Below are 19,921 nucleotides of genomic sequence, written 5' to 3' on the forward strand. Positions count from 1 at the left end.
CCTTAGCCACAACACATTAGCCGAGACACCTTAGCCAAGACACATTAGCCAAGACACATTAGCCAAGACACCTTAGCCAAGACACATTAGCCAAGACACATTAGCCAAGACACCTTTGCCAAGACACCTTAGCCAAGACACATTAGCCAAGACACATTAGCCAAGACACTTAAGCCAAGACACCTTAGCCAAGACACATTAGCCAAGACACCTTAGCCAAGACACATTAGCCAAGACACATTAGCCAAGACACCTTAGCCAAGACACATTAGCCAAGACACATTTGCCAAGACACCTTAGCCAAGACACCTTAGCCAAGACACCTTAGCAAAGACACATTAGCCAAGACACCTTAGCAAAGACACATTAGCCAAGACATATTAGCCAAGACACCTTTGCCAAGACACCTTAGCCAAGACACATTAGCCAAGACACATTAGCCAAGACACATTAGCCAAGACACCTTAGCAAAGACACCTTAGCCAAGACACCTTAGCCAAGACACATTAGCCAAGACACATTAGCCAAGACACCTTAGCAAAGACACATTAGCCAAGACACCTTAGCCAAGACACCTTAGCCAAGACACCTTAGCCAAGACACATTAGCCAAGACACATTAGCCAAGACACATTAGCCAAGACACATTAGCCAAGACACATTAGCCAAGACACATTAGCCAAGACACCTTAGCAAAGACACCTTAGCCAAGACACCTTAGCCAAGACACATTAGCCAAGACACATTAGCCAAGACACCTTAGCAAAGACACATTAGCCAAGACACCTTAGCCAAGACACATTAGCCAAGACACATTAGCCAAGACACATTAGCCAAGACACCTTAGCAAAGACACCTTAGCCAAGACACCTTAGCCAAGACACATTAGCCAAGACACATTAGCCAAGACACCTTAGCAAAGACACATTAGCCAAGACACCTTAGCCAAGACACCTTAGCCAAGACACCTTAGCCAAGACACATTAGCCAAGACACATTAGCCAAGACACATTAGCCAAGACACATTAGCCAAGACATATTAGCCAAGACACCTTAGCCAAGACACCTTAGCCAAGACACCTTAGGCAAGTTACATTAGCCAATACACATTAGCCAAGACACATTAGCCAAGACACATTAGCCAAGACACCTTAGCCAAGACACACTAGCCAAGACACATTAGCCAAGACACCTTAGCCAAGACACATTAGCCGAAACACATTAGCCAAGACACATTAGCCAAGACACCTTAGCCAAGACACATTAGCCGAGACACATTAGCCAAGACACATTAGCCAAGACACCTTAAACAAGACACCTTAGCCAAGACACATTAGCCGAGACACCTTAGCCAAGACACATTAGCCAAGACACCTTAGCCAAGACACATTAGCCAAGACACCTTAGCAAAGACACCTTAGCCAAGACACCTTAGCCAAGACACATTAGCCAAGACACATTAGCCAAGACACCTTAGCAAAGACACATTAGCCAAGACACCTTAGCCAAGACACCTTAGCCAAGACACCTTAGCCAAGACACATTAGCCAAGACACATTAGCCAAGACACATTAGCCAAGACACATTAGCCAAGACACATTAGCCAAGACACATTAGCCAAAACACCTTAGCAAAGACACCTTTGCCAAGACACCTTAGCCAAGACACATTAGCCAAGACACATTAGCCAAGACACATTAGCAAAGACACATTAGCCAAGACACCTTAGCCAAGACACCTTAGCCAAGACACCTTAGCCAAGACACATTAGCCAAGACACATTAGCCAAGACACATTAGCCAAGACACATTAGCCAAGACATATTAGCCAAGACACCTTAGCCAAGACACCTTAGCCAAGACACCTTAGGCAAGTTACATTAGCCAAGACATATTAGCCAAGACACATTAGCCAAGACACATTAGCCAAGACACCTTAGCCAAGACACATTAGCCAAGACACATTAGCCAAGACACCTTAGCCAAGACACATTAGCCAAGACACATTAGCCAAGACACATTAGCCAAGACACCTTAGCCAAGACACATTAGCCGAGACACATTAGCCAAGACACATTAGCCAAGACACCTTAAACAAGACACCTTAGCCAAGACACATTAGCCGAGACACATTAGCCAAGACACATTAGCCAAGACACCTTAGCCAAGACACATTAGCCAAGACACATTAGCCAAGACACCTTAGCCAAGACACATTAGCCAAGACACATTTGCCAAGACACCTTAGCCAAGACACCTTAGCCAAGACACATTAGCCAAGACACCTTAGCCAAGACACATTAGCCAAGACACATTAGCCGAGAAACATTCGCCAAGACACCATAGCCAAGACACCTTAGCCAAGACACCTTAGCCAAGACACCTTAGCCAAGACACCTTAGCCAAGACACATTAGCCAACACACATTAGCCAAGACACATTAGCCAAGACACATTAGCCAAGACACCTTAGCAAAGACACATTAGCCAAGACACCTTAGCAAAGACACATTAGCCAAGACATATTAGCCAAGACACCTTAGCCAAGACACCTTAGCCAAGACACCTTAGGCAAGTTACATTAGCCAAGACACATTAGCCAAGACACATTAGCCAAGACACATTAGCCAAGACACCTTTGCCAAGACACCTTAGCCAAGACACATTAGCCAAGACACATTAGCCAAGACACATTAGCCAAGACACCTTAGCAAAGACACCTTAGCCAAGACACCTTAGCCAAGACACATTAGCCAAGACACATTAGCCAAGACACCTTAGCAAAGACACATTAGCCAAGACACCTTAGCCAAGACACCTTAGCCAAGACACCTTAGCCAAGACACATTAGCCAAGACACATTAGCCAAGACACATTAGCCAAGACACATTAGCCAAGACATATTAGCCAAGACACCTTAGCCAAGACACCTTAGCCAAGACACCTTAGGCAAGTTACATTAGCCAAGACACATTAGCCAAGACACATTAGCCAAGACACATTAGCCAAGACACCTTAGCCAAGACACATTAGCCAAGACACATTAGCCAAGACACCTTAGCCAAGACACATTAGCCAAGACACATTAGCCAAGACACCTTAGCCAAGACACATTAGCCAAGACACATTTGCCAAGACACCTTAGCCAAGACACCTTAGCCAAGACACCTTAGCAAAGACACATTAGCCAAGACACCTTAGCAAAGACACATTAGTTAAGACATATTAGCCAAGACACCTTTGCCAAGACACCTTAGCCAAGACACATTAGCCAAGACACATTAGCCAAGACACATTAGCCAAGACACCTTAGCAAGGACACCTTAGCCAAGACACCTTAGCCTAGACACATTAGCCAAGACACATTAGCCAAGACACCTTAGCAAAGACACATTAGCCAAGACACCTTAGCCAAGACACCTTAGCCAAGACACCTTAGCCAAGACACATTAGCCAAGACACATTAGCCAAGACACATTAGCCAAGACACCTTAGCAAAGACACATTAGCCAAGACACCTTAGCCAAGACACCTTAGCCAAGACACCTTAGCCAAGACACATTAGCCAAGACACATTAGCCAAGACAGATTAGCCAAGACACATTAGCCAAGACACATTAGCCAAGACACCTTAGCAAAGACACCTTAGCCAAGACACCTTAGCCAAGACACATTAGCCAAGACACATTAGCCAAGACACCTTAGCAAAGACACATTAGCCAAGACACCTTAGCCAAGACACATTAGCCAAGACACATTAGCCAAGACACATTAGCCAAGACACCTTAGCAAAGACACCTTAGCCAAGACACCTTAGCCAAGACACATTAGCCAAGACACATTAGCCAAGACACCTTAGCAAAGACACATTAGCCAAGACACCTTAGCCAAGACACCTTAGCCAAGACACCTTAGCCAAGACACATTAGCCAAGACACATTAGCCAAGACACATAAGCCAAGACACATTAGCCAAGACATATTAGCCAAGACACCTTAGCCAAGACACCTTAGCCAAGACACCTTAGGCAAGTTACATTAGCCAATACACATTAGCCAAGACACATTAGCCAAGACACATTAGCCAAGACACCTTAGCCAAGACACATTAGCCAAGACACATTAGCCAAGACACCTTAGCCAAGACACATTAGCCGAAACACATTAGCCAAGACACATTAGCCAAGACACCTTAGCCAAGACACATTAGCCGAGACACATTAGCCAAGACACATTAGCCAAGACACCTTAAACAAGACACCTTAGCCAAGACACATTAGCCGAGACACCTTAGCCAAGACACATTAGCCAAGACACCTTAGCAAAGACACCTTAGCCAAGACACCTTAGCCAAGACACATTAGCCAAGACACATTAGCCAAGACACCTTAGCAAAGACACATTAGCCAAGACACCTTAGCCAAGACACCTTAGCCAAGACACCTTAGCCAAGACACATTAGCCAAGACACATTAGCCAAGACACATTAGCCAAGACACATTAGCCAAGACACATTAGCCAAGACACATTAGCCAAGACACCTTAGCAAAGACACCTTAGCCAAGACACCTTAGCCAAGACACATTAGCCAAGACACATTAGCCAAGACACCTTAGCAAAGACACATTAGCCAAGACACCTTAGCCAAGACACCTTAGCCAAGACACCTTAGCCAAGACACATTAGCCAAGACACATTAGCCAAGACACATTAGCCAAGACACATTAGCCAAGACATATTAGCCAAGACACCTTAGCCAAGACACCTTAGCCAAGACACCTTAGGCAAGTTACATTAGCCAAGACATATTAGCCAAGACACCTTAGCCAAGACACATTAGCCAAGACACATTAGCCAAGACACCTTAGCCAAGACACATTAGCCAAGACACATTAGCCAAGACACATTAGCCAAGACACCTTAGCCAAGACACATTAGCCGAGACACATTAGCCAAGACACATTAGCCAAGACACCTTAAACAAGACACCTTAGCCAAGACACATTAGCCGAGACACATTAGCCAAGACACATTAGCCAAGACACCTTAGCCAAGACACATTAGCCAAGACACCTTAGCCAAGACACCTTAGCCAAGACACCTTAGCCAAGACACATTAGCCAAGGCACCTTAGCCAAGACACATTAGCCAAGACACATTAGCCAAGACACATTAGCCAAGACACCTTAGCCAAGACACATTAGCCAAGACACATTAGCCAAGACACATTAGCCAAGACACATTAGCCAAGACATATTAGCCAAGACACCTTAGCCAAGACACCTTAGCCAAGACACCTTAGGCAAGTTACATTAGCCAAGACACATTAGCCAAGACACCTTAGCCAAGACACATTAGCCAAGACACATTAGCCAAGACACCTTAGCCAAGACACATTAGCCAAGACACATTAGCCAAGACACATTAGCCAAGACACCTTAGCCAAGACACATTAGCCGAGACACATTAGCCAAGACACATTAGCCAAGACACCTTAAACAAGACACCTTAGCCAAGACACATTAGCCGAGACACATTAGCCAAGACACATTAGCCAAGACACCTTAGCCAAGACACATTAGCCAAGACACATTAGCCAAGACACCTTAGCCAAGACACATTAGCCAAGACACATTTGCCAAGACACCTTAGCCAAGACACCTTAGCCAAGACACATTAGCCAAGACACCTTAGCCAAGACACATTAGCCAAGACACATTAGCCAAGACACATTAGCCGAGAAACATTCGCCAAGACACCATAGCCAAGACACCTTAGCCAAGACACCTTAGCCAAGACACCTTAGCCAAGACACATTAGCCAAGACACATTAGCCAAGACACATTAGCCAAGACACCTTAGCCAAGACACCTTAGCCAAGACACCTTAGCCAAGACACCTTAGGCAAGTTACATTAGCCAAGACACATTAGCCAAGACACCTTAGCCAAGACACATTAGCCAAGACACATTTGCCAAGACACCTTAGCCAAGACACCTTAGCCAAGACACCTTAGCCAAGACACCTTAGCCAAGACACATTAGCCAAGACACATTAGCCAAGACACATTAGCCAAGACACCTTAGCCAAGACACATTAGCCGAGACACATTAGCCAAGACACATTAGCCAAGACACCTTAAACAAGACACCTTAGCCAAGACACATTAGCCGAGACACATTAGCCAAGACACATTAGCCAAGACACCTTAGCCAAGACACATTAGCCAAGACACATTAGCCAAGACACCTTAGCCAAGACACATTAGCCAAGACACATTTGCCAAGACACCTTAGCCAAGACACATTAGCCAAGACACATTAGCCAAGACACATTAGCCAAGACACCTTAGCCAAGACACATTAGCCAAGACACATTAGCCAAGACACATTAGCCGAGAAACATTCGCCAAGACACCATAGCCAAGACACCTTAGCCAAGACACCTTAGCCAAGACACCTTAGCCAAGACACATTAGCCAACACACATTAGCCAAGACACATTAGCCAAGACACATTAGCCAAGACACCTTAGCAAAGACACATTAGCCAAGACACCTTAGCAAAGACACATTAGCCAAGACATATTAGCCAAGACACCTTAGCCAAGACACCTTAGCCAAGACACATTAGCCAAGACACATTAGCCAAGACACATTAGCCAAGACACCTTAGCCAAGACACCTTAGCCAAGACACATTAGCCAAGACACCTTAGCCAAGACACATTAGCCAAGACACATTAGCCAAGACACATTAGCCAAGACACCTTAGCAAAGACACCTTAGCCAAGACACCTTAGCCAAGACACATTAGCCAAGACACATTAGCCAAGACACCTTAGCAAAGACACATTAGCCAAGACACCTTAGCCAAGACACCTTAGCCAAGACACCTTAGCCAAGACACATTAGCCAAGACACATTAGCCAAGACACATTAGCCAAGACACATTAGCCAAGACATATTAGCCAAGACACCTTAGCCAAGACACCTTAGCCAAGACACCTTAGGCAAGTTACATTAGCCAAGACACATTAGCCAAGACACATTAGCCAAGACACATTAGCCAAGACACCTTAGCCAAGACACATTAGCCAAGACACATTAGCCAAGACACCTTAGCCAAGACACATTAGCCAAGACACATTAGCCAAGACACATTAGCCAAGACACCTTAGCCAAGACACATTAGCCGAGACACATTAGCCAAGACACATTAGCCAAGACACCTTAAACAAGACACCTTAGCCAAGACACATTAGCCGAGACACATTAGCCAAGACACATTAGCCAAGACACATTAGCCAAGACACATTAGCCAAGACACCTTAGCCAAAACACCTTAGCCAAGACACCTTAGCCAAGACACCTTAGCCAAGACACATTAGCCAAGACACATTTGCCAAGACACCTTAGCCAAGACACCTTAGCCAAGACACATTAGCCAAGACACCTTAGCGAAGACACATTAGCCAAGACACCTTAGCCAAGACACATTAGCCAAGACACCTTAGCCAAGACACATTAGCCAAGACACATTAGCCGAGAAACATTCGCCAAGACACCATAGCCAAGACACCTTAGCCAAGACACCTTAGCCAAGACACCTTAGCCAAGACACCTTAGCCAAGACACCTTAGCCAAGACACATTAGCCAAGACACATTAGCCAAGACACATTAGCCAAGACACATTAGCCAAGACACCTTAAACAAGACACCTTAGCGAAGACACTTAAGCCAAGACACCTTAGCCAAGACACATTAGCCAAGACACCTTAGCCAAGACACATTAGCCAAGACACATTAGCCGAGAAACATTCGCCAAGACACCATAGCCAAGACACCTTAGCCAAGACACCTTAGCCAAGACACATTAGCCAAGACACATTAGCCAAGACACATTAGCCAAGACACCTTAGCCAAGACACATTAGCCAAGACACATTAGCCAAGACACATTAGCCAAGACACATTAGCCAAGACATATTAGCCAAGACACCTTAGCCAAGACACCTTAGCCAAGACACCTTAGGCAAGTTACATTAGCCAAGACACATTAGCCAAGACACCTTAGCCAAGACACATTAGCCAAGACACATTAGCCAAGACACCTTAGCCAAGACACATTAGCCAAGACACATTAGCCAAGACACATTAGCCAAGACACCTTAGCCAAGACACATTAGCCGAGACACATTAGCCAAGACACATTAGCCAAGACACCTTAAACAAGACACCTTAGCCAAGACACATTAGCCGAGACACATTAGCCAAGACACATTAGCCAAGACACCTTAGCCAAGACACATTAGCCAAGACACATTAGCCAAGACACCTTAGCCAAGACACATTAGCCAAGACACATTTGCCAAGACACCTTAGCCAAGACACCTTAGCCAAGACACATTAGCCAAGACACCTTAGCCAAGACACATTAGCCAAGACACATTAGCCGAGAAACATTCGCCAAGACACCATAGCCAAGACACCTTAGCCAAGACACCTTAGCCAAGACACCTTAGCCAAGACACATTAGCCAAGACACATTAGCCAAGACACATTAGCCAAGACACATTAGCCAAGACACCTTAGCAAAGACACATTAGCCAAGACACCTTAGCAAAGACACATTAGCCAAGACATATTAGCCAAGACACCTTAGCCAAGACACCTTAGCCAAGACACATTAGCCAAGACACATTAGCCAAGACACATTAGCCAAGACACCTTAGCCAAGACACCTTAGCCAAGACACATTAGCCAAGACACCTTAGCCAAGACACATTAGCCAAGACACATTAGCCAAGACACATTAGCCAAGACACCTTAGCAAAGACACCTTAGCCAAGACACCTTAGCCAAGACACATTAGCCAAGACACATTAGCCAAGACACCTTAGCAAAGACACATTAGCCAAGACACCTTAGCCAAGACACCTTAGCCAAGACACCTTAGCCAAGACACATTAGCCAAGACACATTAGCCAAGACACATTAGCCAAGACACATTAGCCAAGACATATTAGCCAAGACACCTTAGCCAAGACACCTTAGCCAAGACACCTTAGGCAAGTTACATTAGCCAAGACACATTAGCCAAGACACATTAGCCAAGACACATTAGCCAAGACACCTTAGCCAAGACACATTAGCCAAGACACATTAGCCAAGACACCTTAGCCAAGACACATTAGCCAAGACACATTAGCCAAGACACATTAGCCAAGACACCTTAGCCAAGACACATTAGCCGAGACACATTAGCCAAGACACATTAGCCAAGACACCTTAAACAAGACACCTTAGCCAAGACACATTAGCCGAGACACATTAGCCAAGACACATTAGCCAAGACACATTAGCCAAGACACATTAGCCAAGACACCTTAGCCAAGACACATTAGCCAAGACACCTTAGCCAAGACACCTTAGCCAAGACACATTAGCCAAGACACATTTGCCAAGACACCTTAGCCAAGACACCTTAGCCAAGACACATTAGCCAAGACACCTTAGCGAAGACACTTAAGCCAAGACACCTTAGCCAAGACACATTAGCCAAGACACCTTAGCCAAGACACATTAGCCAAGACACATTAGCCGAGAAACATTCGCCAAGACACCATAGCCAAGACACCTTAGCCAAGACACCTTAGCCAAGACACCTTAGCCAAGACACCTTAGCCAAGACACCTTAGCCAAGACACATTAGCCAAGACACATTAGCCAAGACACATTAGCCAAGACACATTAGCCAAGACACCTTAAACAAGACACCTTAGCGAAGACACTTAAGCCAAGACACCTTAGCCAAGACACATTAGCCAAGACACCTTAGCCAAGACACATTAGCCAAGACACATTAGCCGAGAAACATTCGCCAAGACACCATAGCCAAGACACCTTAGCCAAGACACCTTAGCCAAGACACCTTAGCCAAGACACCTTAGCCAAGACACCTTAGCCAAGACACATTAGCCAACACACATTAGCCAAGACACATTAGCCAAGACACATTAGCCAAGACACCTTTGCCAAGACACCTTAGCCAAGACACCTTAGCCAAGACACATTAGCCAAGACACATTAGCCAAGACACCTAAGTCGAGACACATTAGCCAAGACACATTAGCCAAGACACCTTAGCAAAGACACATTAGCCAAGACACCTTAGCCAAGACACCTTAGCCAAGACACCTTAGCCAAGACACATTAGCCAAGACACATTAGCCAAGACACCTTAGCCAAGACACATTAGCCGAGACACATTAGCCAAGACACCTTAGCCAAGACACATTAGCCAAGACACCTTAGCCAAGACACCTTAGCCAAGACACCTTAGCCAAGACACCTTAGCCAAGACACCTTAGCCAAGACACATTAGCCAAGACACATTAGCCAAGACACATTAGCCAAGACACCTTAGCCAAGACACCTTAGCCAAGACACCTTAGCCAAGACACCTTAGCCAAGACACATTAGCCAAGACACATTTGCCAAGACACCTTAGCCAAGACACCTTAGCCAAGACACATTAGCCAAGACACCTTAGCGAAGACACTTAAGCCAAGACACCTTAGCCAAGACACATTAGCCAAGACACCTTAGCCAAGACACATTAGCCAAGACACATTAGCCGAGAAACATTCGCCAAGACACCATAGCCAAGACACCTTAGCCAAGACACCTTAGCCAAGACACCTTAGCCAAGACACCTTAGCCAAGACACATTAGCCAACACACATTAGCCAAGACACATTAGCCAAGACACATTAGCCAAGACACATTAGCCAAGACACCTTTGCCAAGACACCTTAGCCAAGACACATTAGCCAAGACACATTAGCCAAGACACCTTAGCCAAGACACATTAGCCAAGACACATTTGCCAAGACACCTTAGCCAAGACACCTTAGCCAAGACACATTAGCCAAGACACCTTAGCCAAGACACATTAGCCGAGAAACATTCGCCAAGACACCATAGCCAAGACACCTTAGCCAAGACACCTTAGCCAAGACACCTTAGCCAAGACACATTAGCCAACACACATTAGCCAAGACACATTAGCCAAGACACATTAGCCAAGACACCTTAGCAAAGACACATTAGCCAAGACACCTTAGCAAAGACACATTAGCCAAGACATATTAGCCAAGACACCTTAGCCAAGACACCTTAGCCAAGACACATTAGCCAAGACACATTAGCCAAGACACATTAGCCAAGACACCTTAGCCAAGACACCTTAGCCAAGACACATTAGCCAAGACACCTTAGCCAAGACACATTAGCCAAGACACATTAGCCAAGACACATTAGCCAAGACACCTTAGCAAAGACACCTTAGCCAAGACACCTTAGCCAAGACACATTAGCCAAGACACATTAGCCAAGACACCTTAGCAAAGACACATTAGCCAAGACACCTTAGCCAAGACACCTTAGCCAAGACACCTTAGCCAAGACACATTAGCCAAGACACATTAGCCAAGACACATTAGCCAAGACACATTAGCCAAGACATATTAGCCAAGACACCTTAGCCAAGACACCTTAGCCAAGACACCTTAGGCAAGTTACATTAGCCAAGACACATTAGCCAAGACACATTAGCCAAGACACATTAGCCAAGACACCTTAGCCAAGACACATTAGCCAAGACACATTAGCCAAGACACCTTAGCCAAGACACATTAGCCAAGACACATTAGCCAAGACACATTAGCCAAGACACCTTAGCCAAGACACATTAGCCGAGACACATTAGCCAAGACACATTAGCCAAGACACCTTAAACAAGACACCTTAGCCAAGACACATTAGCCGAGACACATTAGCCAAGACACATTAGCCAAGACACATTAGCCAAGACACATTAGCCAAGACACCTTAGCCAAAACACCTTAGCCAAGACACCTTAGCCAAGACACCTTAGCCAAGACACATTAGCCAAGACACATTTGCCAAGACACCTTAGCCAAGACACCTTAGCCAAGACACATTAGCCAAGACACCTTAGCGAAGACACATTAGCCAAGACACCTTAGCCAAGACACATTAGCCAAGACACCTTAGCCAAGACACATTAGCCAAGACACATTAGCCGAGAAACATTCGCCAAGACACCATAGCCAAGACACCTTAGCCAAGACACCTTAGCCAAGACACCTTAGCCAAGACACCTTAGCCAAGACACCTTAGCCAAGACACATTAGCCAAGACACATTAGCCAAGACACATTAGCCAAGACACATTAGCCAAGACACCTTAAACAAGACACCTTAGCGAAGACACTTAAGCCAAGACACCTTAGCCAAGACACATTAGCCAAGACACCTTAGCCAAGACACATTAGCCAAGACACATTAGCCGAGAAACATTCGCCAAGACACCATAGCCAAGACACCTTAGCCAAGACACCTTAGCCAAGACACATTAGCCAAGACACATTAGCCAAGACACATTAGCCAAGACACCTTAGCCAAGACACATTAGCCAAGACACATTAGCCAAGACACATTAGCCAAGACACATTAGCCAAGACATATTAGCCAAGACACCTTAGCCAAGACACCTTAGCCAAGACACCTTAGGCAAGTTACATTAGCCAAGACACATTAGCCAAGACACCTTAGCCAAGACACATTAGCCAAGACACATTAGCCAAGACACCTTAGCCAAGACACATTAGCCAAGACACATTAGCCAAGACACATTAGCCAAGACACCTTAGCCAAGACACATTAGCCGAGACACATTAGCCAAGACACATTAGCCAAGACACCTTAAACAAGACACCTTAGCCAAGACACATTAGCCGAGACACATTAGCCAAGACACATTAGCCAAGACACCTTAGCCAAGACACATTAGCCAAGACACATTAGCCAAGACACCTTAGCCAAGACACATTAGCCAAGACACATTTGCCAAGACACCTTAGCCAAGACACCTTAGCCAAGACACATTAGCCAAGACACCTTAGCCAAGACACATTAGCCAAGACACATTAGCCGAGAAACATTCGCCAAGACACCATAGCCAAGACACCTTAGCCAAGACACCTTAGCCAAGACACCTTAGCCAAGACACATTAGCCAACACACATTAGCCAAGACACATTAGCCAAGACACATTAGCCAAGACACCTTAGCAAAGACACATTAGCCAAGACACCTTAGCAAAGACACATTAGCCAAGACATATTAGCCAAGACACCTTAGCCAAGACACCTTAGCCAAGACACATTAGCCAAGACACATTAGCCAAGACACATTAGCCAAGACACCTTAGCCAAGACACCTTAGCCAAGACACATTAGCCAAGACACCTTAGCCAAGACACATTAGCCAAGACACATTAGCCAAGACACATTAGCCAAGACACCTTAGCAAAGACACCTTAGCCAAGACACCTTAGCCAAGACACATTAGCCAAGACACATTAGCCAAGACACCTTAGCAAAGACACATTAGCCAAGACACCTTAGCCAAGACACCTTAGCCAAGACACCTTAGCCAAGACACATTAGCCAAGACACATTAGCCAAGACACATTAGCCAAGACACATTAGCCAAGACATATTAGCCAAGACACCTTAGCCAAGACACCTTAGCCAAGACACCTTAGGCAAGTTACATTAGCCAAGACACATTAGCCAAGACACATTAGCCAAGACACATTAGCCAAGACACCTTAGCCAAGACACATTAGCCAAGACACATTAGCCAAGACACCTTAGCCAAGACACATTAGCCAAGACACATTAGCCAAGACACATTAGCCAAGACACCTTAGCCAAGACACATTAGCCGAGACACATTAGCCAAGACACATTAGCCAAGACACCTTAAACAAGACACCTTAGCCAAGACACATTAGCCGAGACACATTAGCCAAGACACATTAGCCAAGACACATTAGCCAAGACACATTAGCCAAGACACCTTAGCCAAGACACATTAGCCAAGACACCTTAGCCAAGACACCTTAGCCAAGACACATTAGCCAAGACACATTTGCCAAGACACCTTAGCCAAGACACCTTAGCCAAGACACATTAGCCAAGACACCTTAGCGAAGACACTTAAGCCAAGACACCTTAGCCAAGACACATTAGCCAAGACACCTTAGCCAAGACACATTAGCCAAGACACATTAGCCGAGAAACATTCGCCAAGACACCATAGCCAAGACACCTTAGCCAAGACACCTTAGCCAAGACACCTTAGCCAAGACACCTTAGCCAAGACACCTTAGCCAAGACACATTAGCCAACACACATTAGCCAAGACACATTAGCCAAGACACATTAGCCAAGACACCTTAAACAAGACACCTTAGCGAAGACACTTAAGCCAAGACACCTTAGCCAAGACACATTAGCCAAGACACCTTAGCCAAGACACATTAGCCAAGACACATTAGCCGAGAAACATTCGCCAAGACACCATAGCCAAGACACCTTAGCCAAGACACCTTAGCCAAGACACCTTAGCCAAGACACCTTAGCCAAGACACCTTAGCCAAGACACATTAGCCAACACACATTAGCCAAGACACATTAGCCAAGACACATTAGCCAAGACACCTTTGCCAAGACACCTTAGCCAAGACACCTTAGCCAAGACACATTAGCCAAGACACATTAGCCAAGACACCTAAGTCGAGACACATTAGCCAAGACACATTAGCCAAGACACCTTAGCAAAGACACATTAGCCAAGACACCTTAGCCAAGACACCTTAGCCAAGACACCTTAGCCAAGACACATTAGCCAAGACACATTAGCCAAGACACCTTAGCCAAGACACATTAGCCGAGACACATTAGCCAAGACACCTTAGCCAAGACACATTAGCCAAGACACCTTAGCCAAGACACCTTAGCCAAGACACCTTAGCCAAGACACCTTAGCCAAGACACCTTAGCCAAGACACATTAGCCAAGACACATTAGCCAAGACACATTAGCCAAGACACCTTAGCCAAGACACCTTAGCCAAGACACCTTAGCCAAGACACCTTAGCCAAGACACATTAGCCAAGACACATTTGCCAAGACACCTTAGCCAAGACACCTTAGCCAAGACACATTAGCCAAGACACCTTAGCGAAGACACTTAAGCCAAGACACCTTAGCCAAGACACATTAGCCAAGACACCTTAGCCAAGACACATTAGCCAAGACACATTAGCCGAGAAACATTCGCCAAGACACCATAGCCAAGACACCTTAGCCAAGACACCTTAGCCAAGACACCTTAGCCAAGACACCTTAGCCAAGACACATTAGCCAACACACATTAGCCAAGACACATTAGCCAAGACACATTAGCCAAGACACATTAGCCAAGACACCTTTGCCAAGACACCTTAGCCAAGACACATTAGCCAAGACACATTAGCCAAGACACCTTAGCCAAGACACATTAGCCAAGACACATTTGCCAAGACACCTTAGCCAAGACACCTTAGCCAAGACACATTAGCCAAGACACCTTAGCCAAGACACATTAGCCAAGACACCTTAGCCAAGACACCTTAGCCAAGACACATTAGCCAAGACACATTAGCCGAGAAACATTCGCCAAGACACCTTAGCAAAGACACCTTAGCCAAGACACCTTAGCCAAGACACATTAGCCAACACACATTAGCCAAGACACATTAGCCAAGACACATTAGCCAAGACACCTTAGCAAAGACACATTAGCCAAGACACCTTAGCAAAGACACATTAGCCAAGACATATTAGCCAAGACACCTTAGCCAAGACACCTTAGCCAAGACACCTTAGGCAAGTTACATTAGCCAAGACACATTAGCCAAGACACATTAGCCAAGACACATTAGCCAAGACACCTTTGCCAAGACACCTTAGCCAAGACACATTAGCCAAGACACATTAGCCAAGACACATTAGCCAAGACACCTTAGCAAAGACACCTTAGCCAAGACACCTTAGCCAAGACACATTAGCCAAGACACATTAGCCAAGACACCTTAGCAAAGACACATTAGCCAAGACACCTTAGCCAAGACACATTAGCCAAGACACCTTAGCCAAGACACATTAGCCAAGACACATTAGCCAAGACACATTAGCCAAGACACATTAGCCAAGACATATTAGCCAAGACACCTTAGCCAAGACACCTTAGCCAAGACACCTTAGGCAAGTTACATTAGCCAAGACACATTAGCCAAGACACATTAGCCAAGACACATTAGCCAAGACACCTTTGCCAAGACACCTTAGCCAAGACACATTAGCCAAGACACATAAGCCAAGACACATTAGCCAAGACACCTTAGCAAAGACACCTTAGCCAAGACACCTTAGCCAAGACACATTAGCCAAGACACCTTAGCCAAGACACCTTAGCAAAGACACATTAGCCAAGACACCTTAGCCAAGACACCTTAGCCAAGACACCTTAGCCAAGACACATTAGCCAAGACACATTAGCCAAGACACATTAGCCAAGACACATTAGCCAAGACATATTAGCCAAGACACCTTAGCCAAGACACCTTAGCCAAGACACCTTAGGCAAGTTACATTAGCCAAGACACATTAGCCAAGACACATTAGCCAAGACACATTAGCCAAGACACCTTAGCCAAGACACATTAGCCAAGACACATTAGCCAAGACACCTTAGCCAAGACACATTAGCCAAGACACATTAGCCAAGACACATTAGCCAAGACACCTTAGCCAAGACACATTAGCCGAGACACATTAGACAAGACACATTAGCCAAGACACCTTAAACAAGACACCTTAGCCAAGACACATTAGCCGAGACACATTAGCCAAGACACATTAGCCAAGACACATTAGCCAAGACCCATTAGCCAAGACACCTTAGCCAAGACACCTTAGCCAAGACACCTTAGCCAAGACACATTAGCCAAGACACATTTGCCAAAACACCTTAGCCAAGACACCTTAGCCAAGACACATTAGCCAAGACACCTTAGCGAAGACACTTAAGCCAAGACACCTTAGCCAAGACACATTAGCCAAGACACCTTAGCCAAGACACATTAGCCAAGACACATTAGCCGAGAAACATTCGCCAAGACACCATAGCCAAGACACCTTAGCCAAGACACCTTAGCCAAGACACCTTAGCCAAGACACCTTAGCCAAGACACCTTAGCCAAGACACATTAGCCAACACACATTAGCCAAGACACATTAGCCAAGACACATTAGCCAAGACACCTTAAACAAGACACCTTAGCCAAGACACCTTAGGCAAGTTACATTAGCCAAGACACATTAGCCAAGACACATTAGCCAAGACACATTAGCCAAGACACCTTTGCCAAGACACCTTAGCCAAGACACATTAGCCAAGACACATTAGCCAAGACACATTAGCCAAGACACCTTAGCAAAGACACCTTAGCCAAGACACCTTAGCCAAGACACATTAGCCAAGACACCTTAAACAAGACACCTTAGCCAAGACACATTAGCCGAGACACATTAGCCAAGACACATTAGGCAAGACACATTAGCCAAGACACATTAGCCAAGACACATTAGCCAAGACACCTTAGCCAAGACACCTTAGCCAAGACACCTTAGCCAAGACACCTTAGCCAAGACACATTAGCCAAGACACATTTGCCAAGACACCTTAGCCAAGACACCTTAGCCAAGACACATTAGCCAAGACACCTTAGCGAAGACACTTAAGCCAAGACACCTTAGCCAAGACACATTAGCCAAGACACCTTAGCCAAGACACATTAGCCAAGACACATTAGCCGAGAAACATTCGCCAAGACACCATAGCCAAGACACCTTAGCCAAGACACCTTAGCCAAGACACCTTAGCCAAGACACCTTAGCCAAGACACCTTAGCCAAGACACATTAGCCAACACACATTAGCCAAGACACATTAGCCAAGACACATTAGCCAAGACACATTAGCCAAGACACCTTAAACAAGACACCTTAGCGAAGACACATTAGCCAAGACACATTAGCCAAGACACCTTAGCCGAGACACCTTAGCCAAGACACATTAGCCAAGACACATTAGCCAAGACACCTTAGCCAAGACACATTAGCCAAGACACCTTAGCCAAGACACCTTAGCCAAGACACCTTAGCCAAGACACATTAGCCAAGACACATTAGCCAAGACACCTTAGCCAAGACACCTTAGCCAAGACACATTAGCCAAGACACCTTAGCCAAGACACATTAGCCAAGACACATTAGCCGAGAAACATTCGCCAAGACACCATAGCCAAGACACCTTAGCCAAGACACCTTAGCCAAGACACCTTAGCCACAACACATTAGCCGAGACACCTTAGCCAAGACACATTAGCCAAGACACATTAGCCAAGACACATTAGCCAAGACACATTAGCCAAGACACATTAGCCAAGACACATTAGCCAAGACACCATTGCCAAGACACCTTAGCCAAGACACATTAGCCAAGACACATTAGCCAAGACACCTTAGCCAAGACACATTAGCCAAGACACATTTGCCAAGACACCTTAGCCAAGACACCTTAGCCAAGACACATAAGCCAAGACACCTTAGCCAAGACACATTAGCCAAGACACCTTAGCGAAGACACTTAAGCCAAGACACCTTAGCCAAGACACCTTAGCCAAGACACCTTAGCCAAGACACATTAGCCAAGACACATTTGCCAAAACACCTTAGCCAAGACACCTTAGCCAAGACACATTAGCCAAGACACCTTAGCGAAGACACTTAAGCCAAGACACCTTAGCCAAGACACATTAGCCAAGACACCTTAGCCAAGACACATTAGCCAAGACACATTAGCCGAGAAACATTCGCCAAGACACCATAGCCAAGACACCTTAGCCAAGACACCTTAGCCAAGACACCGTAGCCAAGACACCTTAGCCAAGACACCTTAGCCAAGACACATTAGCCAACACACATTAGCCAAGACACATTAGCCAAGACACATTAACCAAGACACCTTAAACAAGACACCTTAGCCAAGACACCTTAGGCAAGTTACATTAGCCAAGACACATTAGCCAAGACACATTAGCCAAGACACCTTAGCCAAGACACATTAGCCAAGACACCTTAGCCAAGACACCTTAGCCAAGACACATTAGCCAAGACACATTAGCCAAGACACTTAAGCCAAGACACCTTAGCCAAGACACATTAGCCAAGACACCTTAGCCAAGACACATTAGCCAAGACACATTAGCCGAGAAACATTCGCCAAGACACCATAGCCAAGACACCTTAGCCAAGACACCTTAGCCAAGACACCTTAGCCACAACACATTAGCCGAGACACCTTAGCCAAGACACATTAGCCAAGACACATTAGCCAAGACACATTAGCCAAGACACATTAGCCAAGACACATTAGCCAAGACACATTAGCCAAGACAGATTAGCCAAGACACCATTGCCAAGACACCTTAGCCAAGACACATTAGCCAAGACACATTAGCCAAGACACCTTAGCCAAGACACATTAGCCAATACACATTTGCCAAGACACCTTAGCCAAGACACTTTAGCCGAGACACATTAGCCAAGACACCTTAGCCAAGACACCTTAGCCAAGACACATTAGCCAAGACACATTAGCCAAGACACCTTAGCCAAGACACCTTAGCCAAGACACCTTAGCCAAGACACATTAGCCAAGACACATTAGCCAAGACACATTAGCCAAGACACCTTAGCCAAGACACCTTAGCCAAGACACCTTAGCCAAGACACCTTAGCCAAGACACATTAGCCAAGACACATTAGCCAAGACACCTAAGTCGAGACACATTAGCCAAGACACATTAGCCAAGACACCTTAGCAAAGACACATTAGCCAAGACACCTTAGCCAAGACACCTTAGCCAAGACACCTTAGCCAAGAC

The 19,921-nt window shown here is 45.6% G+C and overlaps 2 long non-coding RNA genes across 2 annotated transcripts in view; both read right to left on the reverse strand.

Moving 5' to 3' along the window:
* Positions 1-606: 606 nt before the first annotated feature.
* LOC125774541 (uncharacterized) overlaps positions 607-19,921 on the reverse strand; it is a 66,732-nt gene continuing 47,417 nt past the window's right edge. Inside the window, exons 3-4 of the long non-coding RNA XR_007421027.1 lie at positions 1,626-1,723; positions 607-687 (exon numbers count right to left, since the gene is read on the reverse strand). This is a non-coding gene — a long non-coding RNA (uncharacterized LOC125774541). The remainder of the gene's footprint in view (positions 688-1,625; positions 1,724-19,921) is intronic.
* LOC125774545 (uncharacterized) lies at positions 3,341-18,469 on the reverse strand. The gene is made up of 3 exons (XR_007421033.1): positions 18,342-18,469; positions 17,894-18,033; positions 3,341-3,403 (listed from the first exon to the last, which is right to left on the reverse strand). It is a non-coding gene; the product is annotated as an uncharacterized LOC125774545 (long non-coding RNA).

The sequence above is a fragment of the Anopheles funestus genome, unplaced genomic scaffold, assembly GCF_943734845.2.
Source record: "Anopheles funestus unplaced genomic scaffold, idAnoFuneDA-416_04 scaffold_26_ctg1, whole genome shotgun sequence".
Taxonomy (NCBI): domain Eukaryota; kingdom Metazoa; phylum Arthropoda; class Insecta; order Diptera; family Culicidae; genus Anopheles; species Anopheles funestus.